General features: G+C 41.4%; 1 protein-coding gene across 2 annotated transcripts in view; it reads left to right on the plus strand.

The window, feature by feature from the left end:
* The window catches only part of zgc:172282 (leucine-rich repeat and fibronectin type III domain-containing protein 1-like protein), a 125,338-nt gene that overhangs the window by 27,122 nt on the left and 71,958 nt on the right, over positions 1 to 26,258 (plus strand). For both annotated transcript variants that reach the window (XM_034293065.1, XM_010891990.3), the window contains exon 2: positions 18,899 to 19,106. The gene's annotated coding sequence lies outside the window, so the exon portion shown is untranslated. The remainder of the gene's footprint in view (positions 1 to 18,898; positions 19,107 to 26,258) is intronic.

A 26,258-nucleotide genomic window follows, 5' to 3' on the forward strand; every position in this document is an offset into this window, starting at 1 on the left:
ATATTCTAGCTTGTTAAGAAAAATATACCTTATTTTATGCCTGGTTAGATTTTTTTTAACCTGAAAATGTTAAATATACTTGATAAGACAGATTTTTTTTTCAGAGTATATATTTCAATAGAGAACCCTTTATCTAGTCCCCCACAAAACAAACAACCATCCACGCACACACTTATGGTAAGAGCATGCCAATGGTTTAACACTTGTGCGACCCTCCAGAACGCAAAACAAAAGAGACCACCATTTTGTTGTGTTTTAAATTTTAAAAAAATTATTAAAATGTTGGTACCATCTGTCCCAGGATCTTGTCAAACAAGATCTGCTTCTGGAGCAGCTAGCCTAGCTGCTAACCAGCTCACTTAACTGATGTTAGCTAGCTATGGAGGTTTCTTGAGGCAAGTCTTGACAGCTTGAACAGAACCCTTGATGCAGTTTGCCCTTTTGGCTGGGACCACAGAGTGTCCTGGGCTGTGAAAATCAAGTGTTGTTATTCCCATCCCCATTACCAGGGTGGCCCTACATTGCTGTCATGCCTTGACTCAACTAACAAAAGCATGGATGATCACACAAGTGAGGTCCAGGACCTTACAAAACAGTTTGTGTATTATCCTAAGGTAATGCTTGGTGAACTAAAAAAGGGTAGCAACAAGTTGTTAACGGACAGAGGACATGAACACTGTCCATTAATCCATGTTACCATGATCAGGGGAAAGATAAATATCTGATTGGACAATCAAGGTGGAATAATATTGCAGACAGCATACCAGCCTTAAAAGAAGACAAGGGCAAGAGAACATTCTACTGGTCTTGGTGATAGAGCCAAACCAACAGTTTCTAGGACACAATGGCAGCTTTGGAGTGTGCCAAGGACTTGAGACGATTCAGCACATTTCTTAATGAGAACTACACAAAGTGTGCATCAGAAGCAAAAAATAACTTACCTCAGGCATATATTTTATTACGCAGTACTGTCGCCATGGATGGTTTATGCTGCAGGCTCATTGTTCTTTGTTATAATTTAGGTATTTAGGTACCCATTGCTGAAACATTGATATTGAAGTAGTTATCACTTTCAATTTAACCACAAAGTGAATTGCAGACAATGTTTTTCACAAACCTGTCCCTTGTGGAAGTTAGGCAAATGTTTGAAATTAAAACAGTGAATTGTGATAATTTGATTGTCTCCCAGTTAACACAAGCAAAGCACAATGGTAGACTGTCCTGTTCCTTGAAAGCCTCAGGGACCACAGAATGTTTCATTAGGACTACCTGAAAAGACCGGGTGCGTTGGATTTAATCTCTGAATTGATCAATTAACTCAGTTCAGTGATTGATTAAAGTTCAATACACTTTGTTTACTTGGTTGGTTAAATCAAAATCCTGCACTCCCTATATATGGCTCTCGAAGAATAAGGTTGATTAACCCACACAATTCATAATTCAGTCTTACTAGGGAATCACAATTAGGTAATTAGGATTTATTTAATCTGAAATGAGTGAATAATCTACAGTGGATATAAAAAGTCTACACACCCCTGTGAAATGTTTTGTGTTGTAAAAGCATGAGACAAAGATTAATCAGGTCAGAACTTTTTCCACTTTTAATGTGACCTGTAATGTGAACAATTCAATTGAAAAACATACTGAAATCTTTGAGGGGGAAAAATGAAAAATATAAACTTTACAATAACATGGTTGCATAAGTGTGTATACCCTCTTATAACTGGGTATGTGGCTGTGTTCAGAATTAACCAATCACATTCAAACTCATGTTAAATAGAAATCATTACACACCTGCCATCATTTAAAATGACTCTGATTAATCACAAATATAGTTCAGCTGTTCTAAGAAAAGAAATCAGTCATGAGAAGGGTACACAAGCATTTCCAAAGCATTAGATATACCATGGAACCCAGTCAAGACAATCATCATCAAGTGGAAAAAACAGACATTACCAAGAACTGGATGTCCCTCCAAAATTGATGAAAAGACGAATGGGCTATGGGGAGGGTGGCAAGACTGAAGCTTTTTCTTACAAAGAAAAACATCCAAGCCCGGCTGAAGTTTGCAAAAACAAACATCAAGTCCCCCAAAAGCACATAGGAAAATGGGTTATGGTCTGATGAAACCAAGGTTTAACTTTTTGCCCATAATTCCAAAAGGTATGTTTGGCCCGAAAACAACATTGCACATCACCCAAAGAACACCATACCCACAGTGAAGCATGGTGGTGGCAGCATCATGTTTTGGGGATGTTTTTTCTTCAGCTGGAATCGGGGCCTCAGTTAGGGTGGAGGGAATTATGAACAGTTCCAAATACCAGGCAATGTTGGCACAAAACCTTCAGGCGTCCGTTAGAAAGCTGAAGATGAAGTTAACCTCTCAGCATGACAACGACCCAAAGCACACATCCAAATCCACAAAAGCATGGCTTCACCAGACGATTCATGTTTTGGAATTGCCCAGCCAGAGCCCAGACCTGAATCCAATTGAACATTTGTGGGGTGATCTGACTAGTGCTGTGTACAGGAGATGTCTTCGCAATCTGACAGATTTTGAGCGCTTTAGCAAAGAAGAGTGGGTATATATTGCCACATCAAGATGTACCATGCTAATAGACTCCTACCCAAAAAGACTGAGGGCTGTAAAACAAATCTAAAGGTGCTTTAACAAAGTTTTAGTTTAAGGGAGTTTTTTTATAATTTTTTATAATGTATTTTTTTCAATTGAATTGTTCACGTTATAGGTCACATTAAAGGTGGAAAATGTTATTCATCTTTGTCAATTTTTTTACATCACAAGAACCTGGCATTTTAACAGGGGTGTGTAGACTTTTTATATCCACTGTATACTGTGATTATTTCAATGTCTATGACAATACATTGTCCTAAACTGACTTTTGTAGCTGTGATAGCAATACAAACTAAATGTGCTTGCAATTAACATATTTATATGCATACCCACAGCCGGAATGGAATGTCACAGGGTGGTGTGTGAAACGTAGGCCTACTTCACCCATGGAGATCCGTGTTCAAAATGTTTTTTTCTTTTTCTTCAATGGAATGTTCTCAAATGTCAGACAGGTACAGTGCGTTGTGCCTCAGGACAGCTGCCTTGGGCCTTTTACCTGTTGTTAAAAATTATTTGCCACGTGTCTAAAAGAAGATTGAATTATGAAAAATGCTTAAAATTCAATGTGCCACATGTCTGCACTAAATGCATATGAGCTCACTGAATTTCTGAACTTAGACTTCCAGTATCAGAATTTATGATAAACAACAAACTGGCCTAAATACAGCAACAACTATTAAGAGCAATTTATTTGTTCAAAACATTCTCTCAGAACTAAACATTACTAACATTTACATGGGATATAAAGTGAGACAGTGTCTAGATTCCTGACTCAAACGTTAACAAGGCTATATATGAACAATAACACCACTTGTGTCTCATCCTCTTCCCTTACCGACTGAGAAATAAAAATGAATCATTAACTTAACACATTACCTGTAGGTGTCTTCTGGTAATTTATGCTTGTATTCATGCTACTAGTGCAGTCAAAGTCTTACAAAGGGTCCCCTTAAATGTATGTAAATATGAACATGTAGATTACCATTCACCATGGTGTCAGCTAAAGGAAACAAAGTATTCCATATTACAAACTGTGACGATGACGATGGCAATCTGAAAGCAGTCCCTCTGAAAATAGATTACCTGCATTACACCTTACTGATTAGTCCCAGCAACCAACTGGGCCGGAGAGTATATGCTTTCATCTCCACGAGATTGCTGGGTCAGACGGCTTAGAGACAGGAGTAGGTTAGCTGTAGACCTCTTGTCACAGTGTACAGTACTGCAATGTGTGTGTACACTGCAGGAGGCCAGCACTTCAGAGGCAGAACAGACAGTTTATTAATGTCTCCTAGCAAACATCCTTAACCAGAGGGTATCCACACGCTATGCTTGCTTGCTATGAATCATATCAAACTGCCTGCTCATTTCCCGTGAAAGAGAGAGGGTGCAACGATTGATCAAGATTCCGTATGATGAGCACTGACTTTCACGCTCAGCGATTTACAACACGCGCACGTCGAGAAGTGCTGTTTGGGGAGAGTTTGATGCGGCCCTGGCTGATATTGCATTTTAAGCGTTGTTTCATTTTCAGTGGTCACTTCAAAGAAATCAGTGTTTCGGCCTTTGGGGGTATGGTGAGGGCAGGTGGGGTGAGCGAGGCTGAATGAGACAGAGTTGTGCCGGGGGGAAACTGAGGAGAGACATCTTTGGTAGTGGGTCTGGATGTGGATTATGGAGGGGTAATGGTAAGGTAAGGCATGTGGTAGTGGTGTAGGGGCAATGGTTAGAGTGGGGACGTTTTGTGATATGAGTTGTGGGAGGCCAGGCCTCAGTGTGTAGCTGAACGGGAGGCTAAGGTTTGAACGCAGGATTTGAGGGCCGGCGGGGGAAATTGTAACAGGTTGAGAAGCCTGAGATGGATGGTGAAGCAGAAGGTCAACGGTGGAGCGTTTGGAGAGCAGTGCGAGTGGGGCTGGGCTGTGTGTGTTAGGTGATGGGGGGGGGGGCTTGGGCAGGGTTACATGCTGCATTGCAGTGAAGACACCACACAAACACTTCTCCCCTGCCCTCTCTCATCTGACTATCCTGTCCGCTATCAGTTGAGCCAAACAATGCAGGGTTTACCGTTAATTAAACTGTTCCTTTACATTCCAATCGCGCTACGGGGTCTGAACTTCGACAACATAGTTTGAATTGAGCCTGAAATCTAAAAAAAATAAAAATACCCCGGCTTCAGTCATTTTGAATAGATGTTCAATTTGCTGATGGACAAGTAGATACATGTGAATAAAGCATGACTTCAGGTTCCATTGATTGGGATTGACAGATGGGCAGGAGTACTAGAAGATAACATTAGACTGATTAACTATTGACATATCCGCTTACTGATTACATATCAATATACATTGCAGACCTGATTGTTTCGTAGGGGTCAAATTAGGATGTAAATGAAAACGGCTGAGAGACATGGGGAGCAGCAGATTAGGAAAGCATACCGAATTCTCCAATTGGACTACAGTCAATAGACACACCGAAATCTGGCTGGCATGCCACATGTCTGCCAAACTGTTGACAAGTGGTCCAGGGATTAGCTCAGCTGCATGCTCTAGTCGCAGAGCAGCAAATTGATTAGAAGAGGAAATGGAAAGGAACCCAGTGTTTTTTTTTTTCTTCAATCCATTAGTCCTCTTCTCTGCAGGGAAAATGAACTGTCTGGAAGTAGCATATTGAAACCCTTGATCAAAATGCACAGTCAAAATAAAGAAAACAAGTCTATTTTTACCTTGGCTATGTTTATTTTACTTCATGCCAGTCAAAATGTCTGTCAAACGTAACTCTTCACAGTCAGGCCTTGGAAGTACATCTAATATTTCACAACTCATATTTATGACCTCGGTTGTCACTGTGTAATGTGTCTGATACATGTTCTTGAGTTATTGATTGCATCGGTACATGTTGTGGATAGATTGGGTCGGGCCAGGGGTCAGAATCTTTATGGTGTTGAGGCAGCAGCGCAGGATTGGATACCATTTCTCAACCCCAATTCCGGCAGTATCTGAAATTCAGATAGTCAGCACTTGACTTGGGATAAAATGAGACAGAACTATGTTCATCCAAATGTACGTGCTTAACAGACTTGTTCCATTGAAGAAGCTTATTCCAGACAGCTCTCTTGCATGAAAAAACAACCGGAATGCAGTTTGCCTAAAATTATAAGTAGTTTTAGTCAAACACTGCAGATAGCGATCTGCACAAAGCCCTTTTAGGGTAAAGTTTAAAATGTCATCTCCTCATAATACTTACCAATGGAGGAAATTGGTAGGTTTTTCTGGAGATTCAATTGAATGATCTAACAATAAGTACTAATCTGCATATGTGTTAAATCAATGGAGATTATTTCTAATTTAAAATAAATAGATTCAAAAAGCCACAAATTGCTGGGCCAGGAAGATCCATCAGGCATTCTTTATCGATCAAATAAATTGGGCTTCTCGCTAAATCATAGCAGGTCACCTGAATGGGAAGCTAGTGAGTCAGAAAAGGTAGAATTTTGAATCAATAGAAACTTAAATTAAAACATCTGTGCCTGCAGTCATCTGAAACAATATAGGGAGAAACAGTCAGCCTTTTACAGCAGCTCAGGTCGATTACACAGCAAGTCTTTCAAAATGGCAGACAGGATGAAGCTGCAGTCAGAAATACATCACATACAGTAAATCCACATGGAGATGGGGCAGCTGGTGTGGGAATGGGTAGGTGAATCAGATGAGTGAAAAGATAAATGGTGGCCAATGAACAACGAGGGATGCAGGTCCCATATGTACTCAATACTCCCATCTGCGTTGCTCTATCATGGATGTTGCTATTGATTCCTGTATTGCAGTTTCCACTTTGTACAGCAATGGACAGAGTCCCAGCAGGATTTATTTCTATGGTACAGTAATGCCCTGAGGACTGCCTTAAGAAAGCTGGTGTGAAGGAGTCGGATGTTTTTTTTTGTATTATTATTTTCTTTTCGATGCGATGAAACAGTCCAGTAAGGCTGGTGTGCTGCTGAACAACACAGGATGGAGTCAATATAACCTGAGTCATAGTCTCTCTTCATGTGTTTTTAAAGAACCTCTTACTATTTAGCAGATATACATACTGGTGAAACAGGTCGTCTTCACAAAATACATTTACGAATGACCCGACTAGGGATGCAAAAGGTGGCCATCTAAGACGTTAACTAGTAAACTACCAACACATTGGTGACCTTAAATGAATCCGATATGGAATTTGAATAGGTGACATCTAGTGGTCTTTTGGGGTACATTGAATTAGCACAGGTTTTCATAAGTCTCTCCTTGCCTTCATCACATGTCAAATACACCGATCAGCCATAACATTATGACCACTGACAGGTGAAGTGAATAACACTGATAATGTCATCCTCATGGCACCTGTCAGTGGGTGGGATATATTAGGCAGCAAGTGAAAATTCTGTCCTCAAAGTTGATGTGTTAGAAGCAGGAAAAATGGAAGAAGGTCGCCTGGTCTGATGATCGCGTTTCCTTTTACATCACATGGATGGCCAGGTGCGTGTGCGTCATTTACCTGGAGAACACATGGCACCAAGGTGCACTATGGGAAGGAGGCAAGCCAGCGGAGGCAGTGTGATGCTTTGGGCAATGTTCTGCTGGGAAACCTTGGGTCCCGCCATTCATGTGGATGTTACTTTGACACGTACCACCTACCTAAGCATTGTTGCAGACCATGGGCACCCCTTCATAACAACGTTTTCCCTGTTGGCACTGGCCTCTTTCAGCAGGATAATGTGCTCGGCCACAAAGAAAAAATTCCCCAGTTATCAATCCAATCGAGCATCTGTGGAATGTGCTGGACAGACAAGTCTGATCCATGGAAGCCCCACGTTGCAACTTACAGGACTTAAAGGATCTGCTGCTAACATCTTGGTGCCAGGTATCACAGCACACCTTCAGAGTTCTAGTGGAGTCCATGCCTTGATGGGTCAGGGCTGTTTTGGCAGAAAAAAGGGGGACCTACACGATATTAAGCAGGTGGTCATAATGTTATGCCTGATTGGTGTATATTAAACAAATATAGTATGATTACAAACATAAATATTTGTGAGCAAAATCCCCAAATTAAACCATTAGTTTGAACACTATCGGTATTTAATATGAAGGTTCATCACCACAGTTACAGAAGGTTGTTTTAACTCATTCTGCCCTTGGTATACAGTATATCTTTGAATATTTCATTTTTTAATGTATTTTTTTACAAACATTTAGGTATTTTCATTCAGATGTAATCTCCAAAAGTTAGTTGGAAAATGAAGGCAAACCTATCTGTTCTAAGTCTCTCTAACACAATCCACTATCATGCAAATGAAGTGGTAAACTATGGATAAATATTGGATCAGCCAAGGCAGTTCCCACAGGTACCAGTCAATCCCGGATGATGTGTTCCTTTGCCCAAAAATTCCCTCCTGGCCTCCTGCTCTTACTGTAGCTTGTTTGGAAGTCCGTGGAGTTGCAGACTGCCACAGGGATGGATCTCCATTGAGAGCGATCATTTGGGTGGAACACTTTCTTACTACATCTGATTAATCTCTATATCCAGCCACCCCACCATCCCTCCTCCCCACTTATCATCTACATCCCCTTCCAAACGCCTCCTCTGAGAAAAAAAAAAAAAAAAAGAGTAAAACAATACACGATTAGCTTTGTGGCAGGAAGCTAATGGAAAGAATATATAATGCAGTGAGCTCGGAGTTTGCCAATGAACATAACAAGGCGAGACGGTCTGTGCAGCAGTCACAAGACTAATGATATTTAAAGCTATCTGGCTGCTGAGAGACAGCCTGGCTGCTGACAGATGAAACCCTAACGGTTGCTCATCAGGCGCAAGCATTTAACCCTGCATGAGACTCAGAGCACATACGGTTTTCACACAGCTAGAGATGAAGCTCTGGCTCAGCACACACAAAGGACAGTGCTGGCTTTGGGGTAGTCAAGAATTAAGCTGCCGACCAAGCTTTATATCAAAAGGTATAAGGTGCTATGAGTAATATTTTTATAGCGATGTGAAAGATCTGAAAAACAAGAATCTATCCACGCTCAGATATTTGGTTTTTCTTGGTTGTTTCATTAGATGTGGTTGCATGTGTCTTGCTAACGAGCAAGATTATGATTAAGCTTAGGAGCACAACTTATTAATCTTCAGGAATAAACACAAAATACACTGAACAAAATTATAAAAGCAACACCCCCATTTATCATTAGCTGAACTCAAAGATTTAAGATTTTTTCTATGTACACAAAAGGCCGATTCTTTCAAATATTGTTCACAAATCTGTCTAAATCTGTGTTTGTGAGCACGTCTTTGCCAAGATAATCCATCCACCTCACAGGTGTGGCATATCAAGATGCTGATTAGACAGCATGATTATTGCACGTGTGCCTTAGGCTGGCCACAATAAAAGGCCACTCTAAAATGTGCAGTTTCACTGGGGGGGTGCACTCAAACTGGATATTGGCAGGACCTGGAACACGTTGTATACGCCGATCCAGAGCATCCCAAACATGTTAAATGGGTGACATGTCTGGTGAGTATGCTGGCCATTCAAGAACTGGGATGTTTTCAGCTTCTACAAATTGGGTACCGATCCTTGCCACATGGGGCAGTGCATTATCATACTGCAAAATGAGGTGATGGTCGTGGATGAATGGCACTCGTCACGGGATCTTGTCACGGTATCTGTGCATTCAAAATGTCATCAATAAAATGCACCTGTGTTCGTTGTCCATAACACACGCCTGCCCATACCATAACTCCACTGCCACCATGGGCCACTCGATCCACAATGTTGACATCAGCAAACCACTCACCCACACGATGCCATACACGCTGTCTTCCATCTGCCCTGTACAGTGAAAACAGGGATTCATCTGTGAAGAGAACACCTTTCCAAAGTGCCAGACGCCATCGAATGTGAGCATTTGCCCACTCAAGTCGGTTACGACGATGAACCACAGTCAGGTCAAGACCTCGATGAGGATGACGAGCATGCAAATGAGCTTCCCTGAGACGGTTTCTGACAGTTTGTGCAGAAATTCTTTGGTTATGCAAACTGATTGTTGCAGCAGCTGTCCGGGTGGCTGGTCTCAGACGATCTTGGAGGTGAAGTTGCTGGTTGTGGAGGTCCTGGGCTGGTGTGGTTACACGAGGTCAAAATTTGCGTGATCTGTGGCATTGTGCTGTGTGATGGAACTGTACATTTTAGAGTGGCCTTTTATTGTGGCCAGCTTAAGGCACCTGTGCAATAATCATGCTGTCTCATCAGCATCTTGATGTGCCACACCTATGAGGTGGATGGATTATCTCGGCAAAGGAGAAGTGCTCACTAACACAGATTTAGACAGACTTGTGAACAATATTTGAGAGAAATAGGCCTTTTGTGTACATAGAGAAAGTCTTAGATCTTTGAGTTCAGCTCCTGATAAATGTGGGCAAAAACAAGTGTGGCGTTTATAATTTTCTTCAGTGTATAACAATTAGCGGAGCAGGGTTTCAGTCAGCTGTTTTACTGCATGACTGGAGTTCAAATCCCGCTTGCATGTTAGCCCAGGAGTCCAGCGGGGGGCAGTACAATTGACCAGGACCATCCACGTTTGGGTGGTTAATAACTGAATATGGTTGCAATATGGTTGCATGCCGCGATCAAACAGCGTCATGGGAATCAGAAGGGCATGTGATGTGTGTTGGAAGACTCATAGCTTAACTACCACTGACCCGGGCGCAGGGCCTTTGTCACTAATTGGAGACCGCAAGATTACGGAGAAAAATCGATACAAAATAGAAAAGAAGAAAATTGCCAAAGACTCACAGAGGCTCCATCCCAACCTATCCATACTACATAGTCATCAAATTCTAGGTGGGGGATACCTGGATTTGTCTCCCCCCCCCACCCCCCCCCCCCACCCCCCACCCCCCCCTTTTTGAGGCCTGTTAGAGAAACAACAATTTTTTTCCTCCTCTGTCAGCTTCACTGAACCCACTGAGATGAATTGTCTGTCACCGCTATTGTTTTCACAAACAATAGAACATTTCACTTGTCCTCTGTAGCTCTGCTGGTAAAGCGTTACATTGAAAGTTTTATTCCCCTGGGCCATTTGTACATAAACTGTATAACTGTTAGTTGCTTAGGAATGAAAGTCTGTGCCAAATGGCATTTAAACTGACGGCAAGCAATTCTGTGATATTAACAAACTCTGTTTTGTAGGTATCAGCTAAATATTTCCGTTCAATGTGAGCAAAAAAAGCAGAGTGTGATTCTTCAAAAACATAAATTCCTCCTAAACACATTACAGGATACTATGTGTGAAAGCTGCAGGCATTATCTTTTCAGAAAAGTTTGCATGTTTTGCATCTTATGCAATACAGTATGCCAAGTTAAGAGGAGACCCCAGATCTACTGGGCATGTTGCTGTGATATATTGAAGTAGTGACGTGTGTTTGGGGCCAAAAGATTATAAAACGTTTAGGTTATTTGCAGGTAGGTATGATTAAAGCCCAGCCTGTAACTATTGCTGCTGAATTAGATTACATGGGTTATGGTTTCAAACCGCTTCTGGGTAGAAAGGAAAAAAATCTGAATTTCTTTGATCCTTTAGAGATTTGGTAGGGAGCTAATGTCAACCATGGTTCTAAAATGTTTTATAGATGTGGTGTAAATGTGATAAAAAAACAACATATACATATATCTTAAGTGGTTAGGGTTAGGTGGTTAACAGGGTTACTGCCACTGATAATCATTTGTTGTAGTAGAGAGTTGAAAAAGACTGCAGAATATTATTACTAAAAATGTTGATGGTCTGTACCTAAAAAAAAAACAATTTTATATGTATTTACCAGTGGATATTAAGTTGATGTGATTTCTATGTATTTCATAGTTTGCTTGGCATATCCTTCTGATATCTTACCATTTCGGACCATTGTTCTTTGTACTAGTATAAAGAACAATAGTTCTTTATAATAGTATTACAATGATTTTTGCATTTTAATACACTTACACTCATTTGAATATATCATATGCTTCGGTAAAAAGCACAGTCTACTGGTTAATTTGCCTACAATTCAAGAGTGTTGAAGTTTATTTTGACGCTCATTCCTTTCCGCCCCCCTCTTTATGCAACAGTGTCGTCTCCATGTGGGCATCAGATGTATGAATCTAGACACTTTAGCAGTTGGTGAGAATCGGGTGACTATAATGTCTAAACGGTATTCTCTATAATGTAGACATTTTGATCATGTGAACAGTGCCTATGTGCTCTATTGGCTGTTTCACAGCATGTATGTTTCAACTCTGTGGCCCATTATATTGTGCTTATATTGCCAGTCTCACCGTCAAACTCTGTCAATGGAGCTAATTCTGCTGAATGCGAGGCAGAAAGCACAAGAGCCACAAGAGACACAGTTGCAGCGGTGCATTCATCAAACAACTCCATTTCTAAATGACCATCACTGCTTCGGCGTGGAGAATAGCAACTTGTTGCCGAAAAGAAAGCAAACGTTAACTTGCACAGATGTAGCTGGAAGAGAGGCTTGGTAGAGGGATGTAGAGAAGGATGGCCAGGATATCTCGAGGTGAAACTGTTTTCTTCAGTGGGAAACTGGGACCTGAGAGGACATTGAAAGAGTGAGTTTTGGGAAAGAAGTGGTAAACGTAGGAACAACACTGCTTTAGTGCCAATGTTAAGAAAGACGGCTTGCTGGTCAGTTTCAGAGATATTTGGGCTGGCTAAAGTCTCTCATCTGACCCCGGCGCACTTTGGCTGTCCATAGGGGATGGAGAGAGGCTAAGAGACTGACAGCCAGTGGCCACAGAGCTCCCACAAGGGCAAGAGGATTTGAACTGAAATGTAGCCTTGGCTGGAGGAAGCTATGCCCCGTCTGATCGCATCTGGACAATTTCATGGTAAAATAACAGAAAGTGATGGCTTCCACAAAATGTTGTGGCATATAAAGTGTTTGAAGGTTAAATGAGATTACTGGTTCAATACCCCCCCTACCCCAAGTCCCCAGTTCTGAACCTACTCTGGATAAGGATCCGGAATACCGACCGCCTATTCAGTCGAGGTTATAGGAGGCATTAGAGATGTCATAAGAGGCATTAGAGATGTCATAAGAGGCATTAGAGATGTAAACAGTGTAACAAAGATGCTGGTGTTTAGAAGACGACATCTTCCACTGCTAGAGCATTCTGGATTCACGGCAGTATGACCCAGAGCCCTGTGCACGCTCTATCTAACGGAAGAACTCTTTTCTCTTTGCTCTGTCTATATTTTTCACGTTTAATGTTTCCTCTCTGATCTTTGGTGGTGGTTTGCTAGTCGGACGATTGTGGCAAAGACAGAGCCTTTCACTCCATCCTTTATTTACCCCGAAATGTGTAGCATCTTCCTCCCCGCTGTGGGGATTTAATGTAAGAGGGTCTAGATCCACGGGTCCAGGCCAGAGCAGTAGACGATGCACTCACATGGGGAGGTAAAAAGACAGACAGGAGAACAGTGGGCTATATATAGACTAAATCATTAGTGGTGCAGTCAGAGTGAGGGGGGGGGGGTGGGGCGGCGAGCTGGGCCTCGCTACAGCCACTGCACAAAATACAAGGAACAGGCTGAGGAGAGAGAGACCACTGTGTCGTCTGCAAAGAGGCATGTAACTCAGCGAGGTGTCAGACACTATCCACACCAATGTCTGGCAAGTGACAGCCGCAAGGAGGGAGGACGTTAGCCTGACGATATCAGATCTAGAATGGACGCCAATTAGCCTAAAGCTATGCTGCTGGATGCTTGGATTTGGGTGTGCCAAGACCAGCTTGCGTACTGGTAATGAGGAGTGGATGTGATGCCTTTGCTAAAACATAGTTAATTGTCCTCCTGTTTCTTATCTGCTGGCAGTAATGCAGGGAAATGTTGCCCCTAGGATTTAGCTGGGACTACATCTGCCAGTTGGTTATCAGCTGTCTTACATCTGTTGCAATGGTGTCAGGTTGTAGGGAAAAAAAACAGATAGAGGAGATAAGAGTGGACCATTTGCATGTGTGATGTGCTTTACAGGTGTTTTAGTGTGTCTTGCTTTTGGATATTAAGTAGAGCGCTGACCCATCAGGATCACCCTGCGTGCCTCACTCGTCAAGTTGATCAGGCGTTATGGGCGTCTGACTTGGAACGCTGTCCTAACACGGGTGACTGTATTCACATCACGCTGAGGGTGTCACTTTCCACCCTACCGATTGCCAGAGTGATCTGCAATTACAAAGCCTTCATTCTGCTCAACGCAACGTGAGATCTCTGCATCTATCTCCCCATAACGCTTCACAATGCTTTACCCACTGTTCTGGAATGAGCCACTGGACTGACTAGAGCCCTCTTCAGTTTGCAAACCCATGTTGGGAGCTTTGAAGCATTCAGAATTGCATTTTTTTCCCCTATGACTTCCATGTTAAGACTGACCAGTATTCATATGTGTTTTATGCGATCCGGCAATGTTTCTGTGAATCTAACTGATTATGATGTATGTTAGGATAGACATCTCTAATGATTTCAGCATGAACAGTTGTGTTGGGTCAGATATTCCCATTAGTATTCCATGCTTGTTTTGGAGAGATAAACCTCTATAGTCATTAAAAAAATGTAAAATATAATCTTGTCTGTAAATAATTTAAGAGTTTTAGATAGGAAAGGATCAAAACAAAAAGTTTAACTAACCTGTATGTCCTAAAACTGTTGGAGGGGGTATACTTTTGTAGCCGACAGTGTTTCTGCTTTCTTTAAACAACTCACATTATGTCTAAGAAATTAGTATCTGGTCTCCACAATTCTGTATCTCACTGTTTATATTACACCCAATTATATATCGTTTAAATAAAATAAAAAAAATAGGCAAAATAACTGCTACCTTTTTTTGGTAGCACAATTTTTGGCCAAAACAACTGCAGTCAAAAACACTTCCTGTAGCCTTGGATTAGCTTCCTGCACCTCTCTACTAGCAGATTAGCCCAGTGTTCTTGTCAAAACTGCTCCAGTTGTTCTATCCAATAGGCATTGGATAGAATATCTATCTGGATACATTACCAACTGTCCAGCTTTTTGTCTAAAGTACTAATCCTGGGTGCTTTTAGATGTGTATTTAGGGTCATTGTCTTCCTGGAACACCCGTGAATAAATTATTTTCATATTGCAGGCGCCTGCAACTAACCACATGAGTTAATTTCGAGTAGAATTATCTGCTTGATAGTTAATTATTAACTATATTCAGAAGATGCCAATAGCATTGCCTTTGGAATTTTAGAATTTATTTGTGAACTGAGATTTAGTAAATTATTCAGATTATTATTATTTTTTGTTCAACTGCAAACCAAGGAAATCCATACGTGTACCATCAAGTCCTATAAGCTCAACTAACATACTTTTGAATATCAACCCGTTTTCTAGAAGAAAATAAACTGTACTAAACATGAAAACAATATCTTCATGGAATCAAAGTCAAAGCCTTTAGGGTAAGAGTCTTCAGCTTAATCCCTAATCCACCATCCCATTGCCAATGCATTGGTACGTTTAAATGTAATAGCTATCACCATTGCCCCCCAGTAGGTGGTTTTCAATTCATACATAGAGTTTATCTTCACCTGGATGAGGAAGATATAGACATAGCGTGATCTCACTGTAATAGCATAGAGGCTTTTTTTTATGGTGCATTTCCCTATGGAGGAATCAATTTACCATGGCAGTGAAGTGCCCGTGAGATGGGTTGAGAAGTTTACAGATGTACAATCTGCACACATTTTTACACAAACACACAATCTCTCTCTTTTCCTTAAAGTGTGGTATTAGCCCGTGTCAAATCTTTGCAAGGCTGTTCAAGAGGAGTCAGAAAAATCTGTTGTTCTCGACTGACTGCTTGGAAGAACCAGAACATGCACAAACACTTAGATGCTTCTAGAATAGACCCTAGGAATTTGTTGGCCTGAATTTTATAACCAGATTAATGCCGGCACTTTTTACTCATCACTGTTATCTCTAAGTTACATATATCGACTTGTATGTCTCTGATGTCTGCGTTGCAGTTTAGAAATGTCAGTATCATCTAAAAAAATAAACACGCCGGCATGGCTGTTCTGCTGGCTGATGGGTTTGTGGGGCTGACGGTCACATCTGATGAGTGCGTGATATATCAGTCACACTGCACGATGACACTGCGCTCGTCTGGTTCATATGAACGGTCACGGATTCACGTGTGTAATGTTTGCTGGTGTTGGGCTTGGTCTGTTGGACCATTTACATAGAGCGTGTTCAGAACGGACACGGTATAGAAGCATGGCCAGGAGTGATTCAGAAACACCCAAAAGAACGTAGGGATCGAGAGAGAGCAAGGGAGAGAGAGCTTGTGAGAGAGATAGGAGAGGCAGTTATGGGATTGGATTCATTGTGTTTCTCGCTTGTGAATGGAGCACAATGAAGGCTTTGTCTTTTCTAAACTTATATGAGTGAGGGATTTGTGTATATTTTCTGTATCACAGATACTTAGCTGGCCCAGTATTGTATGTGTAAACTAATGTCGTAATGAGATATAAAACAATAGGATTAGTTTGAGCTTGGCTACGTCAGTACAGATGACGTATCACAATTTCTCCATCATTTGCTCTTTTAAATTCACAATCTAACATTCAGGCAAAAGCTGATCAGGAGAAAGAGAGCATGTGGTAATAACTATTTAAAGATAGAAGAAAAAATACTATTTGCAGTGATTTTAATTTCATTATTATTCTGTATATGACGGCAAATATATTTAATATCAACCTCTGCAACCTTTCTGCCGAGCATATTGTTAGGTAATAAAACCAATGAGAGCATATGGGATTTTAATGAAAAACTGTGTGAAAAGTGTTTTTTATGCAGATGCTTATGAGTGTGACTGTGGATGTCTAATTATGTTAATATCGCAGAGACGGACAGAAGAGAGCAAAGCGAGACGGAAGGAAGAAGAGGGAAGAGCAGGAGACTAGTAGAGGAAAACAGAGAGATGTTTGAATCTAAATACTTTAATACAACACTAAAACATTTCCTTGAAAGCAGGCCAACAACATCACTAACCCCAGATTTATTAATCGTCAGTCTTTATTTGGATTGTGTGTGTGTGTGTGTGTCTTTGTCAGTTAGGACTTGACAGTGCTTCAATTATTATGCATCGTTTCTGCTCTGCAAATGCAAATGAGCTGTGCCACTCCGGGGCACATTCCTGACAACATGTGCAAAAGTTCAAAGCAGGAGTTGGGCTGATGCGAAGTTGCTGCAGAGTTTAAATCGCTGCTCCTCCGCTCAGGTGTTTGTTGCCAAAGCTGTTGAACTTGTACTATACTTTGAGATGGGCCGTTCCAACTTAATTAATAGTTACGTCAATAATATTAAACCAGTTGTCAGAATACAATTGCAGTGGCCTTGTCGCTAGTGTCCGCCATGAGATTGGGAGGTTGGTTCAATCCTTGGCATGCCACAGTCAAGCGAAAGACCGTTAAACAGGATTGAATGCATCCTTTAGTTAGGCGCATAGCCTTAAAGAGATAGATCATGGCTAAGTACCTGAGAGAGATATCATTATGTCCTGGGGGTGTACATTATTCTGCCTTACGCAACAGAAACAGCAGGTACCGCGGGATCCTCTGTTATTTGCTTATACCGTAGTTCTTAGGGTAAGGAACATGTCGCAGTAAAGGCGTGTAGAGTTGTAGTGGCATGTTTTAGGGATTTCAGAGTTATTATTTTGAATGCCAGAATGCAAAACGGAAAGTGTTTACATAGTGTCTATCAAAGGCTATTTAAATGCTAATGTGTGTCTCTTGGTTTAGATTATAGGTGTTATTTCTTTTAAAAATGCTGACTATAGAGACATATAAGAACAATGAACATTGTTCTGAAGTGTCATTATGCTATTGGGGTAAATAACTAATTACACTGCTTTAGTATTGCATTGCATTTGAGGATTCCAAAGATTATTACAGTAACTGTGTTTAATAAAAGCAGTGTTTTCGTGACATTACCCAATTTAGATGAAGGGACATATTTTTAAAGGATTGGAAACATTTGATTTGAGAATGTGTGGTCACTATTTCTAAAAATGTGAATGTACTTAAACGTATAATTGGTGCAAGCATTATTGTTATTGCCACTGCCACTAATGGCACATTTTCACAATTGATTTAAAATAATTAAGCTTCCTTATTAGCTGATTTTGAATGGGTATTTGTTTAATATTGAAATGAAAAGACTTGTTGTGATAACGTTTATTACTACATAGTGTTTTTTAAGAGCTAAAACAGGTAAACGTTATAAAATTCAATATAATGATACTGCACTTTGTATACAATTTGAATGAAAATATATATTTTATTTGTCAGGTTCATAGTAAACTTTTTTTGTGCATAAAATGGTTGTGTTTAACTGGGGATTTTGAAATATAAATTATGTTCCATATTTTACTAAAATATTTGGACAATTTATACATAGCTACCTAGAAAACATGTTAAAGAGTTGTGTATTTGACGCTGGTATGCACATCTCCTTATATTGAAATAGTATGAAACCCCATAAAACCTTGTAGCAGAACTTGAAGTGGTTCTTTGCATTATTACTGTCCACCATTAATTTCTTTTTAGATCCCGAAATATTTTTTTGCAGAATGAATTGATGCAAATATCTTGACAAACGTAACCTCGTCCTGATGAGGTTTTAATGTAATCACAACACCAAGCCAGGGGAAGGAAAAGCAGACCTTATTGAAAGCAAATAAAAAAATCTACATCATGGTATTATTGGTGAAACGTTAAAAGAACCAACAATGTGACATTTTGACGCTAGGTTTTCTGATAGTTGGTGACACGGAAATGGTTGAGTCATCCAAATAACAACTAGCTTCGCATGACCCAGAACTCACTGTTTTAGTCCTAGGCTTTGGCTAGGAAGCTAACTTCGTGATGGGTTTGTGGTGTAGCTAAAATGCGCTGCTACAGTTTGTTCCAAATTATTCGATGTCTTTATCCTTGCCTAATAATGTTTTACATATATGTGCATATCTTATGGAAATTTACTTTTATAAAAAATACTGGTCTATCTCTTGCTGTAACCCTTGACCTTGACATGTTGTAAATGTTGTTAACAGCCGCTAGCTAGCGCGTTACATGTTTAACTCCACTAAAGAAATACGTTCAATAATTACGATGACATGCATTAATCCAATGTTGTTTCTCTCACCCAACAGGTCAATGGATATCCTCCACAAAGAGCTTGATTGTTTATTTTAGTGGCTGTTCCAACACCCAGATGCTGCTTGGGTAGTCAGCCATTCTCCCTGCTCACCTGCACCGTGGCCACATGTTGTTGTCCATGTCAGCCATTCTTTGATAGGCCAACACCACCATCACAGTATTCATGAGGATCACTACCCTGCCAGACCACACCAGATAGAGGTATGTATATTCATGTTGTGCACGTGACATTGTAAAGCACTGGTAATCCTGGAATGTTACAGAGTTTGCATAATGAACAGACTTTCCATTACATTTTGTATTCAGGCGGCAGTGACTTGATGGTGGACAATCTGCTCGTGACCTGGCCAGTAAAAAGAGAAGAAAATATAATATATCAGTGATGATTTTGATCATTTAATATTAACCAAATCCACAGACATTTTACACTGACTTTTAATGAGTCATTTAGCATATGGCCCTATTCAGAGCGTCTTCCATTTTCTACATACAATATCTCACAAAAGTGTGTACACTCCTCACATTTTTGTAAATATTTAATTATTTCTTTTCATGTGACAACACTGAAGAAATTACACTTTGCTACAATGTAAAGTAGAGAGTGTACAGCTTGTATAACAGTGTACATGTCCCCTCAAAATAACTGAACACACAGCCATTAATGTCTATGCCGCTGGCAACAAAAGTGAGTACACCGCTAACTGAAGTACAGTGAGTACACTGTCAAACTAAATTTGGTGTCATCGCTCTGACACTCCCTCATACTGGTCACTGGAAGTTCAACATGGCACCTCATGGCAAAGAAATCTCTGAGAATCTGTAAAAAAGAATTGTTGCTCTACATGAAGATGGCCTAGGCTATCAGTAGATTGCCAAGACCCTGAAACTGAGATGCAGCACAGTGGCCAAGACCATACAGCGGTTTAACAGGACCGGTTCCACTCAGAACAGGTCTCGCCATTGACGACCAATGAAGTTGAGTGCACGTGCTCAGCGTCATATCCAGAGGTTGTCTTTGGGAAATAGACCTATGAGTGCTGCCAGCATTGCTGCAGAGCTTGAAGGGGTGGGGGGTCAACCTGTCAGTGCTCAGACAATACGCCGCACACTGCATCAAATTGGTCTGCATGGTTGTCGTCCCAGAAGGAAGCCTCTTCTAAAGATGATGCACAAGAAAGCCCGCAAACCGTTTGCTGTAGACAAGCAGACTAAGGACATGGATTACTGGAACCATGTCCTGTGGTCTGATGAGAACAAGATAAATGTATTTGGTTCAGATGGTGTCAAGAGTGTGTGGCGGCAACCAGGTGAGGAGTACAAAGACAAGTGTGTCTTGCCTACAGTCAAGCATGGTGGTGGGAGAGTCATGGTCTGGAGCTGCATGAGTGGCGCCGGCACTGGGGAGCTACAGTTCATTGAGGGAACCATGAATGCCAACATGTACTGTGACATACTGAAGCAGAGCAAGATCCCCTCCCTTCGGAGACAGCGCCACAGGGCAGTATTCCAACATGATAACGACCCCAAACACACCACCAAGACGACCACTGCCTTGCTAAAGAAACTGAGGGTAAAGGTGATGGACTGGCCAAGTATGTCTCCAGACCTAAACCCTATTGAGCATCTGTGGGGCATCCTCAAACGGAAGGTGGATGAGCGCAAGGTCTTTAACATCCACCAGCTCTGTGATGTCATCATGGAGGAGTGGAAGAGGACTCCAGTGGCAACCTGGGAAGCTCTTGTGAACTCCATGATCAAGAGGGTTAAGGCAGTGCTGGAAAATGATGGTGGCCACACAAAATATTGACACTTTGGGCCCAATTTAGACATTTTCACTTAGCGGTGTACTCACTTTTAGACATTAATGGCTGTGTGTTGTGTTATTTTGAGGGGACAGCACATTTTAACTGTTATGGAAGCTGTACACTCACTACTGTACATTGTAGCATAGGGTTATTTCTTCAGTGTTGTCACATGAAAAGATATAATCAAATATTTACAAAAATGTGAGGGGTGTACTCACTTTTGTTAGATACTGTACATCTTAGGATAGCTGTAGTGCTCATTTTGCATAGTTCGAGGTCCCGGATTATGAAGCGGATCCTGTAAATCTTTGGAAGGAACGAGGTGCCGGTTTGAGCGAGTTATAACGGGAGCGCGGTGCTGACATGACTGAGAAAAATCCACACGCACATGCTGTTAAATAAGTAGAAAATATAAACATAACGAACAAAATGCCATAACCCATCCATAACTGTCATCACTGCCAAAGCTGGTCTGTGCCCACAGCCATGGAGCTCTCCCCTCTGGGCTGTTTGGGTGTCAACTGACCCGTGGGCTTAAAAAATGAAAATAAAGGCAATAGGCAGTGTTGTTTTTTCATTCAAGTTATTTTTGGGGCCGCTTTCTTGGTCAAACTCTCATGTTTCAAGTCCCGGTTATGGATCCATCGCGATCCGGCTCAAATTAAGCACTGGATAGCTTGGTAGGAAACCCACACAACCCAATACACAAGTCAGTACTAAATAATAATAATCCTCGCAAATCATAGTTATTATTATAATATAGTGGATATCGAAAGTACACATACCCTTATTGAAATGATTTACATAATGGTTGAAATGAAGAAAAATAATGTCAGACTCTTGCCATGGCAGCACTGCTACATGGTCGCTCTGGGAGAGCTTCCCTTACTCTGCAGAAGTTTAAGGTGAAAGGTCAGTGTCACAGCCTACAGTAAGAAGTACAGGGACCTGCTGTAGCCTGACTTCTGAGGCAGCTGCCACTTTTTGAGTCCTGCCTGGCTCCTGCGTGCCCTGGGGTCAACAGTTACGTACTCTCTAAGACAAAGTGACAAGCCCTTTAACTGACGTTTGTAAAACTGTTTGGATGAACAGTGGTGGATTCCCCATCACAGATACTATCCACTGTATGCTTGCTAACAGTTACATAAAACAAGTATCAATGTGCCTCACACTCACATTGCTTTTGCTTTTCAGCAATGGTATTTATCCATGCACATTATTTCCCCTTGCTTTAAGGTTAACAATTAGTTTGGTACAGCGGGTAAAGCCAGCTGTCTGACTGTCTTCGACCAACTGGGTAGTGTTTGTGGCAACCAAAACACATAACCAGATTTTTGCCTGGACTACCACTTCTGGTAAAAAAAGAAATAGCATGAAATGGCAATATATCTTTATTTTAATATGTTGGTAATGTCAAAGTATTTTATTAATCAAATGCACCAAATAACGTAGCGTCATTCTGAACGTTTTTTGACGGCACACGCATAAAGAAATATATAAAGAAAAAGTATAGCAAAAATATACATAAAAGTTTAAAATAGTAGTAATTCCAATGAGTGAATCAGGTATATGGAAAATATGGTTAGAAATATTAAATAATCTAAATATAAAGTGTAATATGCCAGTGAATGCTCCATTAAATTATGCTACTGTACATTGAAAGTCATCTGAGCATTTGACATGTTCATGTGATCAGTATTATCATGAATCATTGTTGCTGGTTGAGGAGCCTTGACCTGGGGGAATGGCCTGGGGGAAAAACTGTTTGTGAGTCTGGAAGTGTGCCCTGATGCTCCGGTGGCATCTACCAGACGGCAGCATTGTGAACAGACCATAGCCTGGGTGGCTGTAGTCTTTTATGATGTTCTGTGCTTTCCTAAGGCATTGTGTATGATAGATGCCTTGCATGGAGGAAAGATGGCAGTCGATGACACATTTCGCAGACATCACCACCCTATGGAGGGCCTTGCGATGAGCAGCTGCCGTACCAGGCAGTAATGCAGCCTAAGAGCATGCTGTTAATGGTGCACCTGTAAAATTTGGTGAGTGTTTTTGCACACATGCCAAACTTCTTGAGTCTCCTCAGGAAGTATAGTCGCTTTTGGGCAGTTTTTACGAGTCTGCTTGCCTGGACCAGGTGAGGTCATCTTCCATGAACACACTGAGGAACTTAATATCAGAGACTTTCCACTTCAGCTCCATTGAAGTGGACTTTCCACTTCACCCCCCCCCCCCGCTTCCTGAAGTCCATTATCATCCCCTTAGTCTTGCAGACATTAAGAGAGATTGTTGTTTTGCACCATGTAGCCAGGTCCCCCACCTCCTCTCTGTAAGTGGTGTCATCATTGTTGGAGATGAGACCCATGATGGTGGTGTCATCTGCAAATGTAAGGATGACGTTGGAGCTGTGTGTGACCACGCAGTCATGCGGGAACAGGGAGTACAGGGGGGGACTGAGTACACAGCCCTGGGGCGGTCCAGTGCTCAGGGTCATTGTAGAGGAGGTGAGGTTGCGCATTCTCACCACCTGGGGTCTGCCCGTCATGAAGTCCAGGATCCAATTGCAAAGAGGAGGTGTTAAGTCCCAGGGTCCTGAACAAGCTTAGCAGGCCCAAATAGTGTCGAGTGCTGAGCTGTAGTCAACAAACAGTATCCTCACCTATATGTTTAGGCAGATGGTGGAAGGTTTCTTCGATACGGGAAAAATGTGAGTCTGCTTGAAGCAAGTGGGGACTGCTGACTGAGTCAGGGAGAGGTTAAACATAGAGGAGAGAACCTGCGCTTGCTGGACCCCCTGAGGACACATCTGGCCCTGGTGACTTCCGAGGGTTCACTCTTTTAAAAGCTCTTTTTATGTCAGCCATGGCTAGGGACGAGTGTAGTCATCCTGGTCCTCAGCAAGCTTTCCAGAAGGAATGGTGTTGGTCACCTCAAACCGTGCATAGGTGTTGAGCTCGTCAGGGCCAGAGGTCGGCAGGCTGGGCATCATAGCTGTTATAGTCTGTGATGTGTCACAGTCCACACCACATGCGTCTCGGGTCAGAACTGTAGTTAGACTCCAACTTATCCCTGTAGTCTCTTTTGGCATCTCTGATGGCCTTCCGTAGGTCATGTCTGGACCTCCTCAGAGCCTCCAGGTCCCGGCAACTATAGGCAGAGGACCATCTTCTGAGCTTAGCACGGACATTACCATAAACCCAGGACTTTTGGTTGGGGAAAGTCCTCACATTGACCTTGAGGACAACATCATCAATGCACTTGGAGATACATGCTGAGACAGAGTCTGTGTATTCATCATTGTCCCTATCAGCTACAATACAGAACTTGTGCCGGTCTGTTGTGTGAAACCAGTCCTGGAGAGTGGTAATAAATTCCTCATTCCAGCATTGAACTGCCCGAAAAAATTGTTCTTCCTGATTTAGTCGTTGGGTTGGGAGGAGAAGATTGGAGGTGTGATCGGCCTTACCAAAGGCCGGTGGAGGGGTTTTGTAGCTGTTCCATATCTGTGAAGTAACAATGGTCACGAGTCTGATCCCCATGGTTAGGAATGTTAATGTTAACCCTAACCCTCATATTAGCCTTATTGAAGTCGCCAACAACAATAAAGCTGCCTCAGGCTGAGCATCCTCTAGTCCATAATTTACTCCGTAAATGCGCACGTGTTTTATACACCTGACGGCGTATGTAGACTGCAGTGATTATAGCGGAGCTGATTGTCCGCGGAAGGTGGAAGGGCCATACTTTTATAGTTGGGAGCTCCAGGTTTGGTGAACAGTGTGTTGAAAGTACTGCAACATCCGAAACCCATCGAGAGTTAACCATAATGCAGACCCCTCCGCCTTTACCTGAAACATGATGTGCCGTAGTGGAAGGTCGCACTGACATTTATAATGTTTTATAAAAGAAACAATGCACGCAATATGACGCTGTATCATGGGTACAGTACGAACAAGGTATGAGTCCAAACTAGCACTATACCCTCCTAACATCATGCATAAGTGAAACCTGGAGGTTCATTAGCATAAACTAAAAAACTTGCCAAGTCATGAAGAATACTGTAGGTGTGCCTATCTGCTCACATGTTTTATTATTATTATTTATTTTTTTGCTATTGCCTTTTCTTTCCCAGTTACTTAAGGGAAGCAAGGAATCATTCTTTCTGACACGTTTAAAGCCAAAAACCTTGACACTCACTCCATTTCTCACTACCTTGATGCTTACTACATTTAGCAGTGAATCAATCACTGGACTAGCTGTGAAAAGAAGAGAAATGGGGTTGATGCATGAAGACAAAATAGAATGCAGTCTCAGTGAGTCATTTGTAATTTGCCTGAATAGGTCTTGCAGTATTTTCTCAGCTATTCTGAGACCTTGACATTTCTGTAAAAACAAGTAATGGACCCCAAAGTGCCCTTTTTCCATTAGCATGTTGTTACGTTGGAATACACTGCAGTAGAAATGTCAACAGGTCATTTAGGGCATGTGGTGGTATTAATGGTTTACTTCTAACTGTGCATAAATGTAATTTTTTTCTTGTTCAAACTGATGGAGTTAACACAAAATAAAACCTAATTCCCTTGAAAGAAATAGTTTACTGGATAAATTGTGGATAAAACATTTATAATCTTCTATTTACCCTTTAATAAGAAATGCATATAGGGTAGATGTAGTTAGGGGTTAAGAAAGTCACCACCCCCTGTAAATAAATTTCACCTTGTGCTGCCTTACTTCCTAAAATGAAAACACATGAGGTTTGACTTTTTCCAGCTTTGTTGACACATTAACCTAAATGTATTAAAATTAAAACAGTAATCGCCTATTTGAATAAGTCAACACCCCCCTTAGAATTGCAATTGCAAACTTGCTGATGTATAACTAACATGTTTCAACATGACAATGACCCAAAACACATTATGTGCCAAAGCAACCGTACAGTGGCTGAAGGACAAGAAGGTGAATGTCCTTGAGTGGCCTAGTCAGAAATCTGACCTAAATCCCATTGAGAATCTTGGATGACCAGAAGACTGCAGTAAGTGGTCACGATGCAATTTGACTGAACTTGAACAATTCTGCAAAGATGAATGGGCAAGAATTGCAGTCTAGTTGTGCAAAGTTAGTTGAGATGTGTTCATAGAGACTCAAGGCTGTTATTCAAGCAAAAGGTGCATCCACCAAGTATTAACTGTGGGGGATGTTCACTTATCAAAAGAAAACTGTGATTTTTAGAATGTTCTTTTCACTTATATTGTGGGTTACTGTATGTAAATAAATCTGGAAAAAGTCAGATTGTATGTGTTTTAATATGAGGCTGTAAGGCAACCAATGGAGAGTATTCTGAAATGGGGTGAGGACTTTCTATACCCACTGAAGATTACAGCTCTAAATATTTTATGCATGGATGGATGAAAGGCTGAACGGATATTGAATAGAGGGATGGATTGGTGGATGGATCAGTGGATGGATCTCTGAAATGTTGGATTGGATGAAATAGCGTAAACTGTGTTAGTAGGGTCGGAGATAAAGAAGAGAGTAGTAGAGTTTATAGCAG

This window comes from Esox lucius, chromosome 1 (genome assembly GCF_011004845.1).
Source record: "Esox lucius isolate fEsoLuc1 chromosome 1, fEsoLuc1.pri, whole genome shotgun sequence".
Lineage (NCBI taxonomy): Eukaryota > Metazoa > Chordata > Actinopteri > Esociformes > Esocidae > Esox > Esox lucius.